This window comes from Lampetra fluviatilis, chromosome 51, assembly GCF_964198595.1.
Source record: "Lampetra fluviatilis chromosome 51, kcLamFluv1.1, whole genome shotgun sequence".
Classification (NCBI taxonomy): Eukaryota; Metazoa; Chordata; class Hyperoartia; order Petromyzontiformes; family Petromyzontidae; genus Lampetra; species Lampetra fluviatilis.
Window position 1 is genome coordinate 2,718,793 of NC_136325.1, and position 25,947 is coordinate 2,744,739.

General features: G+C 49.4%; 1 protein-coding gene across 1 annotated transcript in view; it reads right to left on the reverse strand.

Annotated features, from left to right (window-relative positions):
• The window catches only part of LOC144948859 (P2Y purinoceptor 1-like), a 31,605-nt gene extending 20,536 nt beyond the window's left edge, over positions 1-11,069 (reverse strand). The window contains exon 1 of the mRNA XM_078878532.1: positions 11,048-11,069. The gene's annotated coding sequence lies outside the window, so the exon portion shown is untranslated. The remainder of the gene's footprint in view (positions 1-11,047) is intronic.
• Positions 11,070-25,947: the final 14,878 nt, after the last annotated feature.

The following is a 25,947-nucleotide window of genomic DNA, read 5'->3' on the forward strand; positions in this document are numbered from 1 at the left end:
CAACTACCTCGTCTCCGACTTGTGCTATACACACGCGACACTACACATGTACACACACTCCAGATAGGTTTAAAGCTCATGCGCTGGAAAGTAGATGCAGGTTTGCTATTGTATGTATACAGCATTATTCTAAATAATTAAACATTTCTACACATGTTGATGGAAAGTAGACTCAAGATTGTGGGCGAGTGTTATCTCTTCAACAACAACAACAGCCTTGTACTTTTCTTGTACTTTTCCTATTAATCTATTTCTCATTCCCTATTACGATGTATCTTGGAAAGTAACGCAAGCCCTTGCTGAGTGCCTACTCTGTAGCAGTCCTCTGCCTTCTGAGCAATTCATTATTAGCTGTCTTACATTGAATTATTCATTATATCCTTCAGCAAAAATACCTTGCTTTTGAACGTAAACGTTGCTATTCCCTGTAAAGAGTTAATAAACAAACGTACAATAACAATCATTTAAAACATTGAACACCAAACAACCATCAATGTGTTCGTTGCAATGTTTCGGGGCACATCGATGTTTTCATTCAGAGCGATTGGCCCCCTTTTAGCTCCTGGCTCCAGCCCCTCACCATCCCCCTTTGTCTTCCCAATGCAATGATGCCTAATTTTTGTTTCACCCCCCCCACCCCACTCCAGCTTTCTGTTACCCCCTAACTACGACAAGGCCTATCCCAAACACTCCTTATCAATCCCTCTGTATTACTGCCATCAAAACTACACCACCACTTACAATAACCCCCAACTCTTAATTTCAAATTATTATCACGCAATGTACAATTTAATAATTGCTGTAAAGCGCCTTGGCGCTATATAAATCTCATTAACATAAAATAAGTATCGAGTGGTCGATACGTCAGTATCCTTCTCTCGATGTCTCATCACCATCGCTGAGCCATTCATTGGTCAACTGCACACGAGGGCCGCTGCGTTACCCGGAGTTGGGGGGGATGTGACGTCACAGGAAGAGTAGTCGCTCCTGTGACGTCACGTCGGCGTTTTCCTGCGACAAAATGGTTCTGTCACGCGAATGCCACGTTTTTGTTCATCTATCAAACTAAAAAACAATCTTACATTTGACTATTGATTTATAGATGGTACTTTACATAAAATCGAAAAATTCGGTGAATAAAATACATACCGGTATTAATACAGGTAGTCCCCGAGTTACGATGGTCCGACTTACGATATTTCGATCTTACGATGGCGATACGACAAAATTGCCATCAACAACCTAACATCGTTCAAATATGCAGACGACGGACAGAATCTTGTTGAGTACAGTACAATATGATACGTTACGATACGTTCAATGCATGTATGATACGTAGCTTTAGCGATTTTTTTAAGGTTACCACGATACGATACGTTCAATGCATGTTAAACGTTTTTTTTTTATAGCAGATAGGATTGTTTCCAGAAAAAAATGTTTATTAAATTGCAGTTCATATAGGTAGGCTAAGAATTTACCTTGTTTTTTTAACTTTACATTTTACTGTGCAATACAGTATTGTAATTAATAAATACATACAGTATATAGTTTATACAGTACGGTACTGTAAATTGCTCTGTTTTGCTAAATTATCACCATTCTTTAAGACTCCTGGGTAGGCTAGGCCATCTTCGACTTACGATATTTTCGACTTACGATGGGGTCGTCGTAACGCATCTCCATCGTAAGTAGAGGAATACCTGTACAAATGAGCATTCGTATCATTGTAGAGAATATAAGAATTACATCTGGCATTTCACAAGCATTGGTTCAAGTGATCCTGACTCTGCTGATGAGGCAATGAATATGAAAACCGGTCCAGAGTTTGCTTGTGATGAACTTGTCCACTCCCAGAAGGCCATGTGTCTCTTGGCATGTGGAGGGATAGATGCGGGAAGCAGGAGATTTGTCTGCTTATGTTAATGCCATTGCGTAAAATCATTTAAGTTAGTCTATAAACAATTACAACTCATATAGACACATTGAAATGCCAACACATATGGATGTGTTCTGGTCGTCGAAATAACATGCAAACAATAAAAAATATACTATTCAGATGATCCGAAATGGGGCCTAAAACATGACATTTGGAAAAAAAAATACATCCGATACTCTTCTGCATTGTACACGCAAGACAACGATCCTCCGTCTCAGCATTAACGGACTTTTATGGCAAATATTGTCAGCGAGCAACCTTTATCTCCCCAATGGCAATGTTTATGCATGTCAACAAGGTTCTCAGGCAAGGCTGAATCGACCTAGAGGAAGCCCAGGAGCAGTTCACGCAATTGTAAACCGATGATGGCTGGGAGCGGGAATCGAACACGGTGCGCTGGGTTTGTATAACGGTGCACTAACCACTGCGCCACCGCTCTCTACTAACACACAGACACAAGTGTGCAAACACTCCCATGTCAAGGGTTTCGGATTCCACAGCTGCTCAGAACATGTGCGAGCTTTATCCCTTGCCTTCTTGCACTACAGTGCACACGTGCATCGCGTGTCCCATCCCAACTATGTGCTCAGCTGAGCACACCACCTCGACCCATCTCACAGACTCTACCATCACTCAAACTCGACCCATGTCACCAAATCCACCCATCACTCAAACTCGACCCATCTCACCAACTCCACCCATGTCACCAACTCCACCCATCACTCAAACTCCACCCATCACTCAAACTCCACCCATCACTCAAACTCGACCCATCTCACAAACTCGACCCATCACTCAAACTCAACCCATCTCACCAACTCCACTCATCACACAAACCCGACCCATCACAGCAGTCCGCGTCTCTTGAGATAGCGATGCGAGTGAATGGCTGTGAAGCATGAACGTGCGTGGCACACAAAGCAATAACTACGTGTGAAAGCTCGTTAAGCCGATATTCAATCCTTTTTTGCAAGTGACCAAGGACATGCACGCGTTGTCAATCATTAACCTGTAGTCTGATTTCATCAGCAGCAGCAGCATCAGCGGCCACGATCAATTCACTGCGGGATGTCAGCATCTCTCACGATTCTGCGATGTAATCACCTACCACACGCACATTTGCTGATTTCATAGCTCCGTCTCCACGGTGCGCTTCCTCTCGGATGAGTTTCATTCGCTTGGCTCTTTGTACATTTCAAAAAGAAAATGCTCCTTGACTAATGACCAACAACTTATGCGTTAGCCATCAACCCACGGTCTGATTATAGCATCATCGGCAAAAGCAGCCAGCAGCAGCCACGGTCAGTCACAATCTCTAGCGATCTAATGACGACAATAAGACAACGATCCCCCGTATAGCCTCAACAGACCGATGGGGCAAGTGCCATTAGCGAGCACCTACAAAGGCCGGCACGCCACACGAGGCGGGTGGGAGGCGAGCACCCCGTCCGGCCGCCTTTATCTCCCCGGTGGAGATGTTTACACACCGCACAAGGTCATCGTTTGAGACTGAGTCGACCTATAGCGGAAGCCCAGGGCCGGTTCGTATGTTGGTCACTGGCGTTTGGCCGTGAGCGGGAATCGAACTCGGGTAGCCGGCTCCGTAACCGCTGCACCGGCCGCTCCAAACACGATGGTCATCATCCACCAAGCACCTGCGCGCGATCCGATTTCATCGCACCATCTCTACCGGCTTGATGGCCCCCCGGGCGGATTCACAGCCGTGACTGCCACTTGCTCATCGTACATAGCCGTGGTTATCTCTGCACGGGTGGTTAAAAAACAAAGTGAAAGTTTTTAACGATGTATGTGAAAACCCGATTATTATCTGCGCCTGCTGCAACGTGGAAACGAGATTTACCACTTCTGTTAATTTACGAACAGTGTTCGGAAGGGGTGGGAAGGGAGGAGATGCAGGAGGAGTTGGAGGCGTTGTTGCTGACCTCGGCGTGTTTCTAATCGAACCGTGGGCGGGAAGTCTGTGGCGAGAGAAATCCTTTGATTTAGTAATTAGCTTTGTGATGTGCATTTTGCGAGGGTTGTAACTTTTACCAGAATAACAATTCTCACGTGCATCGAAAAAACAACGTCTGACGGTTGCTCGCCATCACTGTTGTTCAATGTTTGTTATAACAATGCAGACGATTCCCACGCTCGCAGCCTAGAAGCAGGAAGACAATGTAGATATTTCACTGGTCTCAGCAAATGCTTTCTCTTTGGTCGTAAATCAGAGATCGCGGCATGGATGGCGGTGGTTTTAGTGGCCGGTGTAGAACCATGCGCGGTTGCAACTTCACTCACTGTTGTCTCCCCTTCCACGTTGAGGCCCTTGGGATACCGGACTCATCATTTCGTCTCGTTCACACGGTGTACAAGCACCACACTCTCGGTCGCTAATCCAGTCATTCGCTCACCCACTCATGCTCTCACTCACCCACTCAATCTCTCACTCACCCACTCATTCTCTCACTCACCCACTTATACTCTCACTCACCCACTCATGCTCTCACTCACCCACTCATTCTCTCACTCACCTACTCATTCTCTCACTCACCCACTCATTCTCTCACTCACCCACTCATTCTCCCACTCACCCACTCATTCTCTCACTCACCCACTCATTCTCTCACTCACCCACTCATTCTCTCACTCACCCACTCAATATCTCACTCACCCACTCATTATCTCACTCACCCACTCATTTTCTCACTCACCCACTTATTCTCTCACTCACCCCCTCCTTTTCTCACTCATTCACTCATTCTCTCACTCACCCACTCATTCACTCACTCACTCACTCACCCACTCATTCGCTCACTAACCCACTCATTCTCTCACTCACCTCCTCATTCTTTCACTCACCCACTCAATCTCTCACTCACCCACTCATTCTCTCACTCACCCACTCATTGTCCCACTCACCCACTCATTCGCTCACTCACCCATTCATTCTCTCACTCACCCACTCATTCTCTCACTCACCCACTCATTCTCTCACTCACCCATTCATTCTCTCACTCACCAACTCATTATCTCACTCACCCAATCATTCTTTCACCCCCCACTCATTCTCTCACTCATCCACTCAATCTCTCACTCACCCACTCAATCTCTCACTCACCAACTCATTCTCTCCATCACCCACTCATTCTCTCACTCACCCACTCATTCTTTCACTTCCCCACTCGTTCTCTCACTCACCCACTCATTCTCTCACTCACCCACACATTTTCTCACTCATATCCTCATTCTGTCACTCATCTCCTCATTCTCTCACTCACCCACTCATTCTTTCACTCACCCACTCATTCTCTCACTCACCCACTCATTCTCTCACTCATTCTCTTACTCACCCACTCAATCTCTCACTCACCCACTCATTTTTTCACTCCCCCACTCATTCTCTCACTCACCCACTCATTCTCTGACTCACCCACTCATTCTCTCACTCACCCACTCATTCTCTCACTCACCCACTCAATCTCTCACTCACCCACTCATTCTCTCACTCACCCACTCATTCTCTCACTCACCCACTCATTCACCACACTATGGAATGCCCTCCTATCATCATCATCGTCCCTTTACCCAAATGAGCATAATATTGCAATTATTCAATAATCGTTTGCACTGTTAACGCTTCCACTTTGGATGATGCTGTTTGTTGTTGGCCGCAAGTGATTTGGGGCTTTTGGGCCTGTGCTCAGTAACTTGCGAGATTCTAGAAACAACAAATCATCTCCCCGAGTTGTTGTGAGTCCCACTGACTTGCTGGAGCCTCAGCGATGTGACGATATTACGATGGGATGATGGAATGATGTGACGATGTGGCGATGGGACGAATGGATGGAATCCCAAAGTCCAGCAGTGCGAGGGGAAGACACAAATGGAGAAGTGAGTTTACCTGCAGAAACAGCTGTCTCTGGTGTAGACCAATCAGTTTCAAGGACAATGCATATATTATCAGAGTATGTTTTTTTGTTTGCATTCTTATCAAGGCCGTAGCTATGGAGTCAACATTGGGGGAGGACCAAATCTTCCAGGGGGTCTGGGGTCCCCCCCCACCAGAAAAAAATTAAATTTGAAAACTAATCTCCTGCCATTTCCTGCCTAAGATATTAAAAAATTCACCAACACAATGTCTAAGAGTGTATTGTATTACATTGCTCTTTTTTTACCTTTTCTTGTTTAATTGTATGTAATGGCAAAGATTAGGGATTAATAAAGTACAACCATAACCACAATCATAAAAAAGAGAAATCTATTTTATAGCAATATATTGGGGGGGACATTTTGAGCATATTTGAATAATGGGGGGGATGTGTCCCCCCCCAATATATATTATAATTACGGCCTTGTTTCTGACCACAAGCATTGTGGTTAATGCAGACACGATTCCTTGTTAAAGGTTTCAGTTTGGTGTTTTAACACCTTAACACCTGTTTTGTTGCCAGAACAAAAGGGGAAAACCTATTATCAAGATGTAAAATATTACATAACAATTACGCACATTCGCATTTGTATTGTTTGACCTCACTGACGTCTTGTTTAAAAAGAGTTACAGTGACGGCAGAGTGGCGATCCCCGGAGAAGAGACACCGCGGGTTGATTCCCAAAAAAACTTCGGAGCAGCAGCAGCTGCGGCTACATTAAACGAAATCTCGGCTAGCAACGGAGTGCCTTCAGCATAGCGTGTGGCGGATGAACCATCTCTCCCGCGTCCAGCGGGGCATTGTATTTGCGAGGCCCCAGACAAAAGCTCCAACTTGGGGGGTGGGGGGGGGTGATGAAAATTGCACAACACGAAGCCCAGGAAGTGAACGAGCAGCAGCGTGCAGCAGCAAACCGCTGCCCGGCTGCTCGCTGCCCGCGAGACGTCACGTGTCACCGTGCAGCCACGCGGTGCTGTGGCCGCACAGTGACGGCTGCAGATTTGCACTTGCGGGGTGCGGATTCTGTTTGTGGATTTTTTTTTTCACGGTGGATTCCGTGATGGTGTTTTATAAAAAAAAACTATTTTTATTATTATTTTCACAGCACTGTAAACAAGAAATTACAAGTCGCTGCGTGTGTCGAGAGACGTTCTCCCTCGAGCCATGGCAGGCATTGGTGTCCTTATGCAATGCATACTTATCTGCTTGAGTCATATTTAAATTCGTGACTTGCTTAGCTTGCCTATACTTCTGCACTCCTATCGTGTTTCCGTATCGTTTGTTTGTTGTAAATTTCTGACCCGCCCCCTGCTGGACATCTGCGAAAAAGAGCTTCATAGCTCATCGGATTATTCCCGTCTCAATAAAGATTCCGATCGACTTTCCTCCAGGCGGGGAGTGAACACGCATTTTCAGGGCTGCGCCTTTGTCCTCACTTTTCACAAGCACCCACTTCCAATTTATAATCAGATACATATTGCTGCACTACAGAAGATCGTAACATTGAGAGTTTCTTGGAAAGCAGAACCAGTGCGTGTGGCTATGCACACCGGTGTTTATTCGTGCAGTGTACACACGTACATGATTTGGTTGATTTGGTATGCGCCCCATCTCTTCAGATAGAGGAGACTAAGCAGGATTTTGAACCTGGATAGTGCTTGGATGTGTGACCACTCGTTACACACAAAGTGCTCGCCAGAAATGAACCACACAATACCTCGCTGATCTTGTCAAGTGAACACAAAAACCATCACGCGAACTCCGGTCATCCTCGCAGCAGCGGATTTTGGCTGGCCGTTGAACAAAGATGGTAAGTGCATCGCGCGCTGACCATCTAGGAACGCTTTTCCTTCCACCATTAGGAAGCCACTGGAGCTATGCACTTTTAAATTTAGATTGGAAACTCGTTTTTTTAGAACCGTTTTGTGTGTTTAGTTTGTTGTCCTTCGCCGCACCTCCAATTAGCACGGTTGGCTACGTACGGTGCAAAAGAAATTCAACATAGTACATTAGTAGTGTCAGCGACTCGAAGACATGGGTTTCCAGGAGTCACCTTCTTTATTAACACCTTCACACTTCACAGGTTCGCCCTCGCGCTCTCCCTAGTCACCTAGCCTAGCCTAAATACGACCCTGACCGTGTAACACCGACGGCGCTGACCGAGACAGCCAACAACTCTCCGGCAGCGCAATATCCAGCGAAGACGGCGGCAGCGACGAAGGCGGCGAAGACGACGACGAGACGAAACGAGTCCAACTCCCAGAACCGGCAGCCCCGAGCTCTCCCTCTCAGCTGCTTTTATGCTACCCGGCACGGCCTGGCTCCGCCCTGGCCGTGTCTCCCTTCTCGAACCCACTAGCGGGCTCCAGGGGCTTCCAGATGGGGTGTTCCACGACCCTTGCCCCAGTTCCTCCGCTCTGCCGACACACACAGCCGTGTCCATGTTCACCGGCGTGTGTACTGTTTGTCCACCGCAGTTGCCGCTGCTGGAGAGCAGTCGGCGCTATTACACTACACATACATTACATACCACCGTAACGCACAGCGGGTGTTAGAAGCTGCGCGGCTTCGTGATTTGCACCACAGGGTGCAACAAAACCCATTGTTACACTGAACCTCTCCGCCCCCCACATCTACGCTGACCAGCCTGCTGAAACAAAGCGAAATAAACCCAACGACCCGCACGCACGGTGGTGCGGGGCGGAGGCCCTCATCCAGCAGCGGACTGAGCAGGGCTGTGTTACTATCCGCGTTCTCGACAGTGAACTTTAATAGCAAGGAATGGGGGGCGGGGGTTGGGGGGGGGGCTCCATAGGAACGGGAAGCTAAGAGGCCGGATCATTTTTCAGCGCGGGTGTCAAGAGGTCAGCTGTCCCCTTTCCTGTTGCGCAACACTCCTCGTCGCCTCGTTTCACTTCTACAAGGCTTCATCCATCGATTTCACGGCAGTCTCGCTTGCCAAGGATGGAGAAGCACTTCACCCACGACGATTTACTCGAGTGGCTGCGAATGGATGTGTACAGTATGTGTATGTATGTTGAACTTCTTTCGCACTGTACGTAGCCAACCTGGCTAATCGCAGGCGTGACAGGGAGAGGAGAGGGAACAGCAAACTAAACACAAAAAACAGTTCGCAAGAATTGTATACCACTAATTTAGAAATTAGTGAGATACAGGGTGCTTAAAAAGAATGTTTATAACACTTCTGAGAATTTGCAACAATACCACAAGAAATGTGCCTCTAAGCTCTGGAGACCACCTGGAGAAGATTCCAGGCACGTGTTGACAACGATGGATAACAAGTGGTGACTCTTTGACTTTTTGAAGCTATTAACGTACTTTTATTATCATGTTACAGTGTTATTATCCGTTCTTTTTCTATTAAAAAACGATAGTCCCATATAAGTATCAACATTGTTTTGAAGCCCCCTGTATATATGAAGGCTGCCAAGCTGGCCTCGATTAGTAGGGATTATCAGTGTAAGGCACTACTACTAGAGTGCAAGGTTAGCATATTTACTACTATAATGAGCCAATAATGTCTGTGTGTCCTGCGCGTGACGTCACTCCACGTCGGTCACCTGTTCAAAATACTCATGAACAGGTGACGTCCTCCACATGGACACCCCCTCTCATTATTAATAATTAGCAGGTGACGTCACTCACATGAGGGGGGGGGGAAGGCGCCTCCTCCCCCCTCCTCAGCGTCAACTTAAAACCCTCACTGCAAAGGCAGAACCCTCACGTTACGCGATCTCCTTAACGCTGTTGGGACATCAAAGTAAAAAGGACGTCATGATGAACAGGGGATTATAATCTTTAAATGAAACAGGTCCGTGTCACCGCGGCCTTACAAATTGCACACCAATGGATGCAATGAATATGACGTCGCGGTCTGCTTTTCGCTTGCAAGTTTCAGATTTACTGCAATACACCCGTCCTTGGGCAACAGGCTAGTCCATAATAATCTGACATTGTAATCGTCCAGGATTGGTTGCGCTGGAGACCCGCGTGCTCGTTCGCTGGACTTCCTCTGATGTCGTGTTGACTGCAAGTCCGTGTTGTGTATTCAACACGGTTGGCTACGTACGGTGCGGAAGAAGTTCAGCATACGTAGATGCATTCGTGTTGTGTGTCTGTCGCCTCTGGCCCCACGTCGTTGCTCACCTCCGTACCACTGATCGCCCGGCCGCCTTTGTCTCCCCGGTGCCGACGCTTACACACCGTACGCATTCGAGGCTGAGTCGACCTGGGATGTGCCCAAGACAGATTCAAATATACGCCAGTTGATGGTCGACACACGCGCAAACGGACAAAGACCCCCGTCTAACCTTAACGGATTTATGGGGCGATTGCTATTAGCGAGCAAACTATAAAGACCGGCGTGGCACGCGAGGGGGTGGGCTGGCCAGCGCCTCGGCTGGCGACCTTTGTCTCCCGAGCGGCGGCGATGTTGACACACCGCACCAGGTACTCGGGTAATCTTTGGCCGTGAACAGGAATCGAACTCGGGTGGGGCGGGTTTGTAGCTCAGTGCGCTGTTCGCTGCGATATTGCCCCCCCCACCAGCACACGCAAAGATCCCCCGTATAGCCTTGACAGACTGTAGGGGCAAGTGCTGTTAGCGAGCACCTATGAAGGCCGGAACGGTACACGACGGGGTGGGTGGCCAGCACCACGCCCGACCGCCGTTGTCTCCCCAGTGGCGATGTTTACACACCGCACCAGGTACTAATTTCAAGCTGAGTCGACCTAGGGGAGGCCTAGGACCGGTTCAGAAAATGGTCACCGGTGTTGGCCGTGAGCGGGAATCTAACCCGGGTCGCCGGGTTCATAGCGCAGCGCGCTAACCACTACACTATCGCTCCCCTAACCAGCACACACACAGATACACACACAGAAACACATACACGCGCACAGACACAACAAACAGCCATTTGTCTTCATCTGCTGAAAAACACTCGGGGGAAGAGGAAGTTTGATCATTAGAGACTTGGTACTTCTTTTTCCCCCGTCTCAGACGTGTGAGATCATTGAGGGGCAGCGAGCGAGAGAGACAGCTACACACGGAGGGAACGTTGTGATTGGAATCATGTATTTATTTTCTGTGTGTGTGTATTTATTATCTGTGTGTGTGCAGGGAGTGGTAGTGTAGGGGTTAGCGCGCTGCGCTACGAACCTGGCGACTCGAGTTCGATTTCCGCTCACGGCCAACATCAGCGACAATGATCAGAACCGGTCCTGGGCCTCCAATAGATCGACTCAGCCTCAAATGAGTACCTGGTGTGGTGTGTAGCAAACATCGCCACTAGGGAGACAAAAGCGGCCGTGCGTTTTGCTGGCCACCCACCCCCACGTGCGCCGTGCCGGCCTTAATACGTGCTCGCTAACAGCACTTGCCCCGACTGCCTGTTTCAGGCTATACGGGGGACCTTTGTCTTTGTCTCGGCAGGGGCTCGCTGCGGGCTGGCCCGTGAGCGCGGCACAAGCGGCGCCTTTGTGCCCGAGGCGGCGCGCGCTTCGGACAGCGCCATGGTTACCCCCCAACCCCTTCTGCACGGCAGCAATCGGAACAAAACAAACCGCGTTCTGGACACTCGCTCACAAATCCCAGCGCCGCGACGGGAATTGTAAGGAGGGTGGAGAGTGGGGTGGGTGTTGTGGTGGGGCCCCAACAACTTTTGCAGAAGAGCGACGCGTTAAGCCGAGCATATAAACTCAACTATAAACTTTCATGGGTTTATTTGAATGTTTTAAGCAGGTAAAGGCCCACACACTAAGCTATATGTATCTCTTTTTTTTGAGCTACCCAGCCACGAGTGATAGCTCGGCGACGTGGCTTATCATCACGCGGACATGTTTCGCGGCCAAATAATCAAAAACGCGTGATGTTGATTCTAAATGTGGAGGGTGGTGGGGGGGGGAACGGAGGACCCGGAGAAAAGTCCACGCGACCACGGGGAGAGAGACACGCGAACTCCAAAGACGCAGCAGGCGTCAGGGTCGAGATCGAACCCGCGACCTCCTGCATACCAGGCGACGTAGTCAACATCCCGCCACCGTTGTTGGCACCCCTCCCGCTGCAGCGAAAGACGAGCAACGGCGGTGTTCGCCGAAGGAGCGTTGTCTGTATCGGGCGAGCGATGTCCGTGCAACGACGATCCCGCTGCCACAGAGTTACGAGACGGAACGGCCCTTGCGCTCTTGCTAGGAAGGCGCTCTGTTCACGAGCTCGAAGTCAAAGTCTACTGGCCATGACCAGAGGGCTTCAGCAGACACAGCGAGAGAGAGAGAGTTCGTGTCGTTGTGCTACTCTTCTGTAAAACAAGCGCAGACCGCAGTGGTTGAATATATTGGTCACTAGTTTTGTTTATGGTGGCCAAACATCGCACTGTGGCTTGTCTTTAATACGGTACTGCGCCCTGCCTGTTGTATTGCGCATTTATCAATGGGGAGGAAGGGCGGTGGATCGGCCACTGAACGGCACGGCGGAGCGTTCGTCCGCCAAAGCTTCCGAACGAGCGAGCTTCTTCTGTTCCCTTCCCGTGACTCGGACAATTCCGCAGCACGCGCGCGCGGGGACACCGCTCTGTCCCAGACGCAGAGCGCAGAAACAAACAAATAAAGACCCCGACTCAGGGCCGCACGAATCAGCGCTTGTGAGCGTCGGCCGAGCCACCCTCATTGCTACCTGGGGAGGCTTCGCCGGCGGCGCATCGGGCGCACCACGTGGGCGCTTTAGCGCGACCGCCGATAGTTAACCTGGGGGCAGGCAAGGGGGACGGGCTAAGGTTGCATGCGTGGGCCGGTAGGGGGGGGTGGGGGATATTGATTCTCTCGAATGGTTCATGCGCTGGGACCCACGCGTTCGCCCGGGAGGTAGGAGAGAGGGTGGTTAATGCCTCCGCGTGGCGATGTCGTCCCGGTAACTTTCCACTTGAAGGTTGCTCTTTGACCATTCCTTCAAATGCGCCTGCCCTCAGCCGCATGCGGAAATCGTTGTGGTTTTGTCGTTGTTGCACGAGCCACCGGCTGGTACCTCCGATTAAGCAAGCTTGGGCGATTACGTGCGGTGTGCAAAATAGATTCCAATGTACAAAGTTAGGGGTGGAGAGGTGACGGAGCGGTTAACGCACCGCGTCGCACTTCCGGCCACGTTCAGCATCAGTGGTGAGTGCCGTCTGACACCTCTGCAAACCCCCCACCCAGACCCCACCGCGCCTTCATCATCAACCCGCACTGACCAGCGCGGTGAAGTATGGTCAAAGCTAAAAGCTAAGCAATATTGTTTTTTTATTTTACGAGGTAAGACCCCACTGAGCTATATAGCGTTTTGTTCAGAAGCGACCTGTCCATCACAAATGATAGCTCAACGAAGTGGCTTATCATCATGCGGAAATTTATAGCAGCCAAAAAATGCTCTGAACGCGTGTTGTTGATTCTAAATGTGGAGAGAAAACCCGGAGGACCTGAAGAAAAATCCACGCGACCATGGGCAGAGAGAAAGAGACAAGCAAACTCAAAATATCCAGCAGGCAACGTCAGGGTCAGAATCAAAAAAGGGTTGCAACAGTTAAATCACAAGTCAGTTGGTGAGGCCACTTGGTGAGAAGCAATGATGATAATTTAAGTAGGTGCTATTAAATGCACTTTAGTTAAGAGATGGCGATGTGGCTCAGAGGTTAGAGGTCAGAGCACTGAGCCGGAATCCCCGAGTTCCTGGGTTCGAATCCAGGCAGCTCTGTGAATTGACACCCGAAACACAGTCACCGATGACTGCACACACACACACACACGTCGCATTACATTCGGGTCTGCTTTTAACTTGGTTTAAGTTCCTGTGCTGAGAATTAAAAACTATCGGTTTGACTGTCACAAAACAGTCAAACTGATATATTTGTCCATCGGAAGTAATTTGAAGGGATCTTTGAAGTTAGTTCTATCATGTCTGCTTCTGTGCGCCGTTCCCTAAGTCGTATTACTTTGATTCACAGAGATGGTTGAATGGAAGAAAGGAACGGATGAGCATGAGACGGTCACTGCATCGCGCGCTTTCAGATGCACTTCTTGCGGTCGTCTGGAACGCTCTTCCTTCTGATATTAGGAAGTCACTGGAGCTTTGTACTTTTAAAGCATCTAAATTTGAAACTCATTTCTTTACAACTGTCTGTTCGTGTTTAGTTTGTTGTCCTTCCCCCGCACTTCCGATTAGCACGGTTGGCTACGTACGATGTGAAGAAGTGGAACATACATACATTAGTAGTGTCGTATGTCTCTCCTCCTTCTCTCCCTTCTCGAGGCGTGTGTGTGCGGGTGGCGTATGGCGCACACACTCAGTCGGAGACGAGATAGTCGCAGGAGTCACCGTCTTTCATTTCTTATCACACCACCAACCCCGGCCCCCTCTCTCACGACTCCGCTGCCATACGGCCTGGCCTAGACACAACCCTGTCCACGTTGCACCGACGGTGTCGACCGAGACATCCAACAACTGTCCGGCCATGCAATAATCGATCGAAGGCGGCAGCGACGAAGGCGGTAGCGACGACGACAGCGATGACGAGACGAGTCCACTCCCAGAACCGGCAGCCGGGAGCTCTTGCTCTCCGCTGCTTTTATTCACCTCGGCGCGGCTTGGCTCCGCCCTAGCCACGCCTCCCTTCTCGAACCCACCAGAGAGTTCCAGGGGCCTCCCTATGAGATCTTCCGTGACCCTTGCCCCAGTTCCTCCGCCTTGCCGGCACAGCCGTGTTTATGCTCAACGGCGTGTGTGATAAGTATCCACCTGCAGTTGCAGCTGCTGTACAACAGTCAGCGCTGTGTCACTACACATTTACAGAAAATTTACTCAGTGGTAAACCTCAGAAAACGTTCCAATAAATTTCCAATGACCTACAAAGTGCATGTGGCGTGCCTCCTTTTCCTTATCGATGTTAAGGGTCTGAGAATAACCCAGATCTCGTCAGCCCTCAGAAGCGAAGCACGGTTGAGCCGCGCACAGTACTTGTGTAGTGACATATGACATCACTACTATGTCGGCTCAGTATGGGGGCTGTAGGAGGGTGTCACGGGGATCGTGTCAGGCCGTGGCACTCCACGTGAACCCAACAGGGCACGTGACCAGATAAAGGGGGGCCGGGGGCCCCAGGCAGAAGCTTGGGAGTCACGTGGTCGGAGAAGGGGGGCGTGGCCTGGGGCCACGCCGGAGCGGTTATAAGCGGGGTGTGAACGGGGAGCGGGGCTGTCCTGTTCCGGGATAAGAAGTCGTCAAGTCTCCGATCATCGTTCGTGACCAAGCAGCCGTCCCCCTGCCTTGGTCACGCTATGCAATGCTCCCGAGTGTTAGTGATAGTAGGAACGGTGGTCACCACCTTATGCATAGTGCCCGTGTTAATTTTATGTGTTAATAAATAGTGTTGCCTCCAAGTTGAGTGTGCGCCTCAATCAAACACATTCAACTTGGATGGGTGACCAGCAAGCATACGAGGTGTTATGGAAAAAGAGCTGTGCAGCGTTATCCATTGTTGTCCTGCAATTCTATACTGGCACGTCTAAGCTGCCTGCCTTCAGCAATCCACACTGACCAGGGTGGTGAAGTATGGTCAATAACCTACACGATGATGCGGGGAAGCCCTCATCCAGCAGTGGATTCAATAAAAAAAACAGTTGCACGTGTGCATTCAGGGTGTGAATTGTAACTAAAAGTAAATAAAACTATAAATTCATTACTCATTGGTTCTTTCGGTAAAGTCACGTAGAAAGAGAATATAATGAATTAAATAATAGCATATGACGTTTCGATTACAACATAAGCAATCGTCATCAGGTACAAATTAAAGAGAAAACAAACCTAGTAAACTTACAAATATCATGCAATACAACACAGAGAGTCGACCAACACAACAGTCAACACCCCACCTGGTTGATTACGTTCTTCCAAAGATTGCTAAATTTGAGAGAGAGACAAAACACAGACATGGAGACACATAGACAGACACATAAGCAGAGAGAGATAACACAGAGACACATAAAAAAACAAAGAGTAATTCCTGCAGTCACGAAAGCTCCAAATTAAGTATAAATTCATTGTATTGTACCAGATAAGGCCCACTGAGCTATATAGATATTTTCAGAAGCAACCCAGCCACAAATGATAGCTCAACGAAGTGGCTTATCATCACGTGGGCATTTATAGCGGCCAAATACTCTAAACGCGTGATGTTGATTATAAATGTGGAGGGAAAATCCGGTGGAGCCTGAAAGAAATCCACGCGACCACGAGGAGAGAGACACGGAAACTCGGGATCGAACCCACGACCTCCTGCATACCAGGCGAGGTTTTTAACATCTCATAGCCACCGTGGCGCCCAGCGAATTGTACAGCGATACGATGGGAAGTTTTCACTTACTTTGTGCTTTGTTATTTTTTTGTAATTTGTAGCTAAAGGATTTATAGACGCCGCGTCACCGTGAACCAAAGCATTGGATTATAATCGGTGCCCCCAAACAACCACTCTCACGCCAAAATATTTGGAACAGAATGTGATTTTTAGCAGACTAAGCAAGAAGTCAACTGAATGTCAAGTTTAAGCCACATTTAAGCAGCTTATCGCCAAGGAAACGCGCGTGTTTTTTTTTGTATTAACAAGTTTTTTTTATTTTTGTTGCCGAGGTCTGGCGGATAGATTTTAAAAGTTCTCGTTTGGCAGCGCCATAATTTCCCGCCCCCACCTTGTTACTCAGCGATTGAAATGACCAAAGGCCAAAGCGTAGTTGCGGTCATAACGATTGGCGTGGTGGTGCCCGTTAACCGCCGCACTTTGAGCGGAAAGAGGCGAGTGCCTCTGTTCCCCCATCACCACCAACACTCCCCACCACGTCCGCTCGTGATTAGCGGCGTCGTCGTCGTAGATGTCCAGTCGCTCTTCGATCGTTCTTTTAACGTTGCAGTGGACGCGTAGCTCCTCCGGTAGCTGCAGGGGGGGGGGCGGTTGGTGGGTAACATTTTATTCTTGCGTATGATGGCAATGTGTTCTTCGGGAGCCAGATGCCCAATGATGAGCTCTGCTTGCCACGAAGAGAGGGCAACAGGAGAGAGAGAGGGAGTTGGTGTGGTTTTGTGGTTCCTCTTCCGTTGAAGGAGCACAGACCACAGCGGGTTACTGTCCGGTTCGTATTGATTTGAAGCTTTCGTGACTGCAGGAATCCATACTCTTGGGTTCTATACCTACGTGACTTTACCGAAAGAATCAAAGAGTATGTACGGTCCGTAGTTTGGGCTGCATGGCCACAATCGCAGGAGTTGTTCGCATCGGCCTGTTGAAGTTTCGGGGGGTCACACGAGTCTCTTGTGTAAACATAAGCCATCCGAATATAATTCTCGCGTGCACAATTCGACAGTTCGGCTGTAGACGATCCTCGTTTCATTTAGTCAACGTGCCTGCATCGCTGCACCACGACTGATATTTGACCGCTCGCACCGCCGGTTTGTCGCACTCCCACCAGAGTACACGCCGCCGTGACGGACTCTGCTCTTGCTAGTGAGTGTAGCAGTGGTTTGGACTGCGTGTTTATATACGCGTATATGTGGGGAGCGGTAGTGTGGTGGTGAGCGCGTTGCGCTACGAACCCGGCCACCCGAGTTTGATTTCCGCTCACGGGCAACGCTAGTGACGATTATTTGAACCGGTCCTGGGCCTCCCCTAGGTGGACGCAGCCTCAAATGAGTACCTGATATGGTGTGTAAAGATTACCATTGGGAAGACAAAGGCGGTCAGGCGTGGTATTGGCCACCCACTTCCTCGTGTACCGTTCCGGCCTTCGTAGGTGCTCGCTAACAGCACTTGCCCCGACAGTCTGTTAAGGCTATACGGGGGATTTTTTGTCTTTATTTCTATTCATATATTCGTGCAAAGAGCCGCGCTCTCTGACGAACCAATTCGTCAATTGCTCTGCCGATTGCTCGCTCTGTCACCAAACTAAATCAGATAACTCCAGAACATTATAGATTTGAAGCTTTCGTGACTGCAAGGATTCTTACTCTTTGTTTTTTTCGGTAAAGTCACGTAGGTACATTTTTTATAGAAAAAAACTAAATTAAATCACGACGTTTCGGGCGCAACATAAGCGTCCTTTTTACGTGACTTTACCGAAAAAACCAAAGAGTATAACTCCAGAACAGTTGGCGTGGAGTTGGCGTGGAGGTGGAAACTCGTGATCGCCCGGGAAGGATGGAGGATGCTTCAGCGAAAGATCTGCCACTGGGCAGAGGGCGAGAGAGAGGATCTGCATTATTTCCGCACCCTTGCATGGGAGAACGGCTCTTTCTTAAAAAAAAAGATCCAATATTTTTAGATATGACAATATAAATAAATAAATACATCTATTTTAGTGTTTAAAGTTTTGATTTAAAGCTTTCGTGACTGCAGTGATTCATATTCTTGCAAAGTCACGTAGAAGGGAAATAATAAAATAATAAAAACATAAAAACATATAATTCTCACGACGTTTCGACTGCAACACAAGCAATCATCATCAGGTGTGAAATCCACAGCACGAAAATTAGAACATTAGAAAATTGTCGTGCTGTGGATTTCACACCTGATGATGATTGCTTGTGTTGCAGTAGAAGCGTCGTGATATTTTTATTGTTTTATATTTTTATTTTTTTATTATTTCCCTTCTACGTGACTTTACCGAAAGAACCAAGAATATGTTTAAAGTTATGTTTTTAAAATATCTAAAAAAATGTTTTATTCCACATCCTCACTCACATCATACATTGAATGATATAAGAGCAACACTCTGACGTTCTGAACGGCCGGTAGTTCCAGGTGCACCGTTGGCTGCGTACGGCGCGAAAGAAGATCAACATACGTACAAGTACCACACCGAACTCATCAGACCAGGCAGGGGGAGGACGGGGTTAGGGGAGGTGGTTGGCTCGCCATTGCCGTACTGGAGTCAGGTGTTTAAGACTGGTCTAAGGTTTAGGAATGGACCCCAAGTTCGTTGGCCATTGTTCTTCCTTGTCTCTGACCTTATAGCTTGAATGCTCCATTGCAGAGATTGGGCCAAATTAATTCAGCCATTGAATATGGGATGGGAGGGGTGCTTCGTGATTCGTCCACGGACTCAATATCAGGATCAGAATATTTAGTTATACTGGAGGAAATCCGATGAGCTATATCCACGAATCCACGAATCGCGATGTTTGTTTTGTGCGTCCAGTGATTTAGGCCACTTCCCCCGCAAATGAAGCGAGCCACAACGACATTGCTGGGGTTTATCTTATCTAAATACAATAATCATAACAACAACAAACAACAACGAGCGGCGAAATAATGGCGTCACGATGCGTGCCTTTACAACGGACCATTTACAACGGATTTACAATAAAATCATCATTATCGCAACGGACGACGCGATCATTATCGGCGGACCTTGGCGTCGCGCGATGCGCCGTGGTGCCGCCACGACACCGCAGCGACCCTCGTCACAACAGAGTTGCCAAACCCAGCGTTCCCCAGGCCACTGTCAAAGACAATGACCCCCCCCCCCCGTGAAGCCTCGTGAACAGACTGTTGGGGCAAGCGCTGTTAGCGAGGAGCACCTATGAAGGCCGGCACGGCACGCGAGGGGGATTGGGTGGCCAGCACCACGCCCGGGCCGCCTTTGTCCCTCCAGTGGCGATGTTTACACACCGCAACGGGTGCTCATTTGAGGCCGAGTTGACCTCGGGGAATCCCAGGACCGGTTCAGATAATCAACAGCGGTGTTGGCCGTGAGCGGGATCCGAGCTCGGGTCGCCGGGTTCGTAGCGCAGCGCTGACCGCTACACTACCGCTACCCTGAGTAACCCTTGGCACACTGACATGCTCCCTGCAATATCATCGGACTCACAGCTCTCGTTACTGCACTCATCATTCTTTGTTTACCCACTAATTACTCACTGATGGCCATCTCTCTCCTCGTGATTTGCACCCATTATGTAATTTCGTTGAAAATTACTCAAGGTTACCAAATATTAGCAGTGCATTTAGAAAATCCCATTGTAAATCCACTGCTGCATTGCACATGGGCCCAAAGGGTGAAGGCGGATGGCATAAACGTCTCAACCGCAGCCCCGGAAAATAGAATGGGACCGGCGACCTTAGTGCACTGGCCACCACACCAGGGCATCGAACATTTATAATGTAGCAGAAATAGAATGACCGGAACGTGAAATTGTACCCCTGTCCTGATAATTATGTCATCAACAGAGATAAGCATCAACACACACACACATGGGAAGCACTCCGATAATAATTAATGACTAAATCTCGTCCTAATGTTATCCGGCATCGTCGTCTGTTTATATCGCAGCGAGTGACAGGAGTGGCGCTCCCCTACGTGAGGAGCGGTGGTGCAACGGTTAGCGAAACACTGCGCCGCAAACCTGGCCACCCGAGTTCGATTCCCGCTCACGGCCAACATCGGTGACGATTATCTGAAACGGTCCTGGGCCTCCCCTAGGTCGACTCAGCCTCAAAAGAGTACCTGGTGGGGTGTGTAAACATCGCCACTGGGGAGACAAAGGCGGTCGGGCGTGGTGCTGGCCACCCATCCACTCGTGCGCCGATTAGGCCTTCAAAGGTGCTCGCTAAGAGAACTTGCTCCAACGGTCTGAAAATGATTTGCGGGGGATCTTTGTATTTTGTGTTGAAATCACCCCACGGTGGCTAAAATATGTTAACTACCTCGCCTGGTATACAGGAGGTCATGGGTTAGAGGTCATGGCCTTTTGTTTTTTTGAGGGTTTACTATTTCGCGGGTCCAGGAAGGATGGGAGCCGCGTGTCCATGCCATGCAACGCACGTCAAAATATTTTCGTGGGGAGGGGTTACTGCCTTTCGTCTCTCGCCCCAATCTCTCTTCGCTGAATGTATAAAGTATTCCTACACACACAGAACACAACACGCGAGATTTGAACCCATACCACTGCAAAGTGAGGCTCAAGATAAGTTGCAGGTATCATTTCCCAAATGGATAACTTGCAGCTATAATTCCTCGATTGGGTCACTTTTTTACAATTTGGACTGTGACACCGACACGCCATGGCCTACTGGTATCGCGTGATGCTGGAGAGATCTGTAGCGTCCGCTGTGAGGCCCACATGGCGCGGATATTTTTTTTTATGTTCAATGTCCCCGCAGAAAAATCCACGCGACCACGGGGAGAGAGACAGCAGGCATCGTCACGGTCTGGATCGAACCCACGACCTCCTCCATACCAGGCGAGGGAGATAACATCCCGCCACCACGGCGCCCATCCCTCCCATCCAAACGCTCTACGGTCATCTATATATTAAGATGCTTCATCCAATTAATGAGTGTTTACTCACGTAGGGAAAAAAACCCGGAAAAGCCACGCGTGCGAGGAAGCAACACTCTATCCCACACAGGCAGAACAGGTGAAACAGGTGTGGTATGCATTTGCTGGACCGCAAAAATACTGCCCCCGCTTTGTTTATACCCTGGCGAGAGCCAAGGGAATGGCACAATCGATACCCACGGGGAAGGGAGTTTTGCAACCGTTATGTGATCTACAAACCCTAGCCTACTGCAGTGGCTGGACTACAGGCGTGCGTTGCCAGCCACCGCTGCCAAATTGTTACAGTGATTCCGATACTTACGAACATTCGACTTACGAACTTTCAGAGATATACGAACAAACCTGTCCGGAGGCCCAGTTGCCTGTTCTGACCGAGAGTCGTAAGATCAACCACCGCACAATAGATGGCGTTGGTGGCATCAACATCTGCAGAACGTGAAGAACCAGTGGCATCTATATCTGCAGAACGTGAAGAACCAGTGGCATCTACATCTGCAGAACGTGAAGAACCGGTGACATCTACATCTGCAGAACATGAAGAACCACTGGCATCTACATCTGCAGAACGTGATGAACCGGTGGCATCTACATCTGCAGAACATGAAAAACCAGCGGCATCTACATCTGCAGAAATTGAAGAACCAGTGTCCATCTACATCTGCAGAACATGAAGAACCGGCGGCATATCTACATATTCAGAACATGAAGAACCAGTGGCATCTACATCTGCAGAACGTGAAAAACCAGTGGTATCGACATCTATACAACATGAAGAACCAGTGGTATCTACATCTGCAGAACGTGAAGAGCCGGTGGCATCTACATATACAGAACGTGAAGAACCAGTGGCATCTACATCTGCAGAACGTGAAGTACCAGTGACATCTACATCCACAGAACATGAAGAACCAGTGGTATCTACATTCGCAGAACTTGAAGAACCAGTGGTAGCTACATCCGCAAAACATGAAGAGCCAGTGGCATATACGTCTATAGGAGATTATACAACTCTTAAAGGCATTCACTGTGTTTAGTGTACACGCCGTACATGTTTGTAATCGACAGGAGTAAAGTTTGGACTTACGAACAATTCGAATAACGAACAGACCTCTGGAACCTAACTGGTTGGTAAGTAGAGAAGTCCCTTTATATGCATATGTGCGCGTGTGTGTATATGTATACGAGCCTGAAACGGATACACAAACAAAATCCTTAAACGCCAGCGGGAGCGAATGTGCAGGTTTTAACACCCTGGGGCCAAATCATTCCCGATGGCGTGTCTCCGGCGGCTGCGTTTAGATTGTTGTTGTTATTAGACGATGACTCTTCACAAGGGGCACCAATTACCGTAATTATAACTCAGACTCCAGAGGGGGGGGGGGCAGGTGGGGGGGGGGTCTCTCGTTAAGGGAGCGCCGCTTAATGATCGTGGCACGGCACCGAAATCCCCGCGCTGGGAGTTCTATAAACAGAGCGCACAGAGCCCGCCGGGGGACACTTCTCGATGCTAATGCGGCACACGGGCGGAAGGTGGGAATACACACAGACACACACACACAGACACACACACACAGACACACACACAGGCACACACAGACACACACACAGATAACAACAACAACAACCGCCATTCGCCACTAAGTGGCGGTGACGTCACCACGACGCTTGTGCCAGGCCATGTGCACCCTGAGGCCACGTGAAGTGTCGAACGCCCGCTGGCAGGAGGTCACGGGGCAGACCCAGGTGCCACAGGTCGACTGACCGAGATGACCGAGATGACTGGCTGATGCACCACCTGTGCCCCCTACTGTGCCAACTTGCTGTGCTTTAGCCACCCGGCGCTCCGCTCGTTGTTGTGAGCGTCGCTCCTCCGCCCTCCGTTGTTGTTGGAGGGCGACTGCCTCCAACTGCCCAGTAGCGTCCTTCACGAGCCTCCTCCACTGAGGCCGATCTTGACACCGCTGGTACCAGTCATCGGCAAGTCCACTCAGCTCCACGTCCTCCTGTACCACATCACTCCATCTCTTCTCTAGCCCGTGCCGCGCCCGTTTAGCCCCCTCGATCCGGCCGAACAAAAGCTGTTTAGGCATGCGGTGGCTGGGCATGCGGGCTACATGACCCAGCCAACGCAGCCTTGCCTGCCGGAGGAGCTCACTGATGGGACTTTGCCCAGATCTTTCAAGGACTTGTGAGCTCCTCACACAATCCAGCCTGGTTAAACCCAGGATGGATCGTAGGCAGGCCAGCCTAAATGTTTCCAACCGGCGAAGACAGACACACACAGATACACACAGACACACACACACACACAGATACACACAGACACACACACACACAAAGATAAAAGATCCCCCGTATAGCCTTCAGACTGTAGGGGCAAATGCTGTTAGCGAGCACCTATGAAGGCCAGAACGATACACGAGGGGGTGGGTGGCCAGCACCACGCCCGACCGCCTTTGTCTCCCCAGTGGCGATATTTACACGCCGCACCAGGTACTCATTTGAGGCTGAGTCGACCTAGAGGAGGCCCAGGACCGGTTCAGATAATCGTCACTGGTGTTGGCCGTGAGCGCGAATCGAACTCGGATCGCCGGGGTCGTAGCGCAACGCGCTAACCGCTACACTACCCACAACACACACAGATACAAAGATAAAGACAAATATCTCCCGTATAGCCTTAACAGACTGTAGGGGCAAGTGCTGTTAGCGAGCACACACACACAGCCAGACACACGCACAGATATACACACACAGATACACACACAGACACGGCCCGCTACGGGCGACCTCGAGAGACCTCGTGAACGCAAATAATTAGCAGCAGTCTCTCCCGGCGGATGGCGAGACGCTAAATAATGTATAATCCATACGGGAGCTTCACCCTGCACCCCCGCAGCCTGCGAGAACTTTAAGTGCTCGAGACGCTCTCTCACGGCTCCTGGGAGCCGTGGCGTTGAATGTCAGGCTATACACACAAACACACACGGCTGGTGCTGACACATTGGGGGATCCGAGCAGAAATTATACTTGGGTTGTCCGCCATGCCTGTACATTGACAAGACACACACACACACAGAGATGTAGCAGGGTGAGAGAAATGTGGGCAAGAGATAGACACGCAGCCCATCAATCCCTCTGAGGTCAATTAAATGGTTACCACTTTGTCGATAAGTTTGTAGCTAAAGATGTTCAACGTCCACCATACATACACACATACGACCGTGATAATGGGACGTGTGGTGAGGTGAGAGATATGCGGACAAAACTAGATACGTTGCGACGTAAAAGAGATGCACACGAGACACAGAGTGTATTGCATCGAGATACAAGTCGACAGCGATATTGGAGTTCAAGAGCTTCACCATTTGGAGACCTGGGGAGACTGGAGCAGTCACAATTGCAACAACAACAAAAACAGCCTGAATGAGAAGACGAGAGTTAGACAAGATCGAGACGAGAGAGAGTTGTATTTGGCTATTTATTCTAATCATCTTGTTACACCGACAGTATTGGCCTCTGAATTCCAGCTGGTATTTTGATCGCCCAGGATGGAGGCGGGGAGAGGGCTTCATGAGCTACCGTGGCCCCTTGAACCTTTGTTGAACCCTTGTTGAGCCCATGCCACCACCACTGGTCTACACTCAACGTGGGCGATGGGAGCGAGGCATTTGCGGTGACTCATTTGCAAATAGCGCGCGCAATCTGCACGCAGAACCCAGAGAAAAGCTGTGCAGTGAAACCAGTGGATGTGGTTTGTTTAATCAAACTGTTGTTTTTCAATGGTTGTTGTTAAAGTGAAAGGACGTGACGAAGAACGAGAAGGGAGGGTGGGCATGGCCCGTGGTCACGTGCGAGATGGTTCTTACCTCGGCTGGTGTACAGGATGTCGTGGGTGCGATCCCGACCCTGACGCCTACTGCTGTATATTTGGAGTTTGCGTGTCTCTGTTCCCGTAGAGGTCCTCCGGCTTTTCCCGCCACATTTTGAATCGGCATGCGTTCAGAGTATTTGGTTGCTATGCGTATCCCCATGATGCGACGCCACTTCATTCGCGGACAGGTCGTTTCTGGTTAGTTTAGTGGTCAAGTCCAATGTCAGGCTGGGTGGCAGCTCGTGTACGAGAGATGGACGGATTGCTCCATCGCAGTACAGTGAGCGACTAGGAACGGCCGCGGCTTGCGGTAGAAATCATCCAGCGGTGGATTGACCGTGGCTGCTCGTTGCCCTTCATGGCGTCGGTGATGATGAAAGTGCATATTTCAGCGGTGCATTCATCGCACGAGCCGTTTAATTCGCTGGTTAAATAAACTGTGGGTGTATTATGTGGTCACTGGAGCTGTAAATGTCGCTCGGGCCAGTGGGCACTTTGTGTTTACTTTCAACTCGTTGCAGACTGTTCGTAGCTCGCGGCGGTGCAGGCCCTCTGTTTGCAGCAGTCCACGTGGCTTGGGAATTGTTCTACGCAACCTGACATGGCCTACGAGCCCATGTAAAGATGTATTCTTTTTACAAAAAATATTACGTTAAGAAAATGGGATGGGTCTAAATAAAATGTTACCAGGCAAAGTCCACTGAGCTATGTAGCTCTTTTTCAGAAGCGACCTCGTCACAAATAATAACTCAACGCAGTGACTTATCACGTGGAAATATATAGCAGCCAAATACTCTAAACCAGCGGTCCCCAACCTTTTTAGCACAAGGTACCGG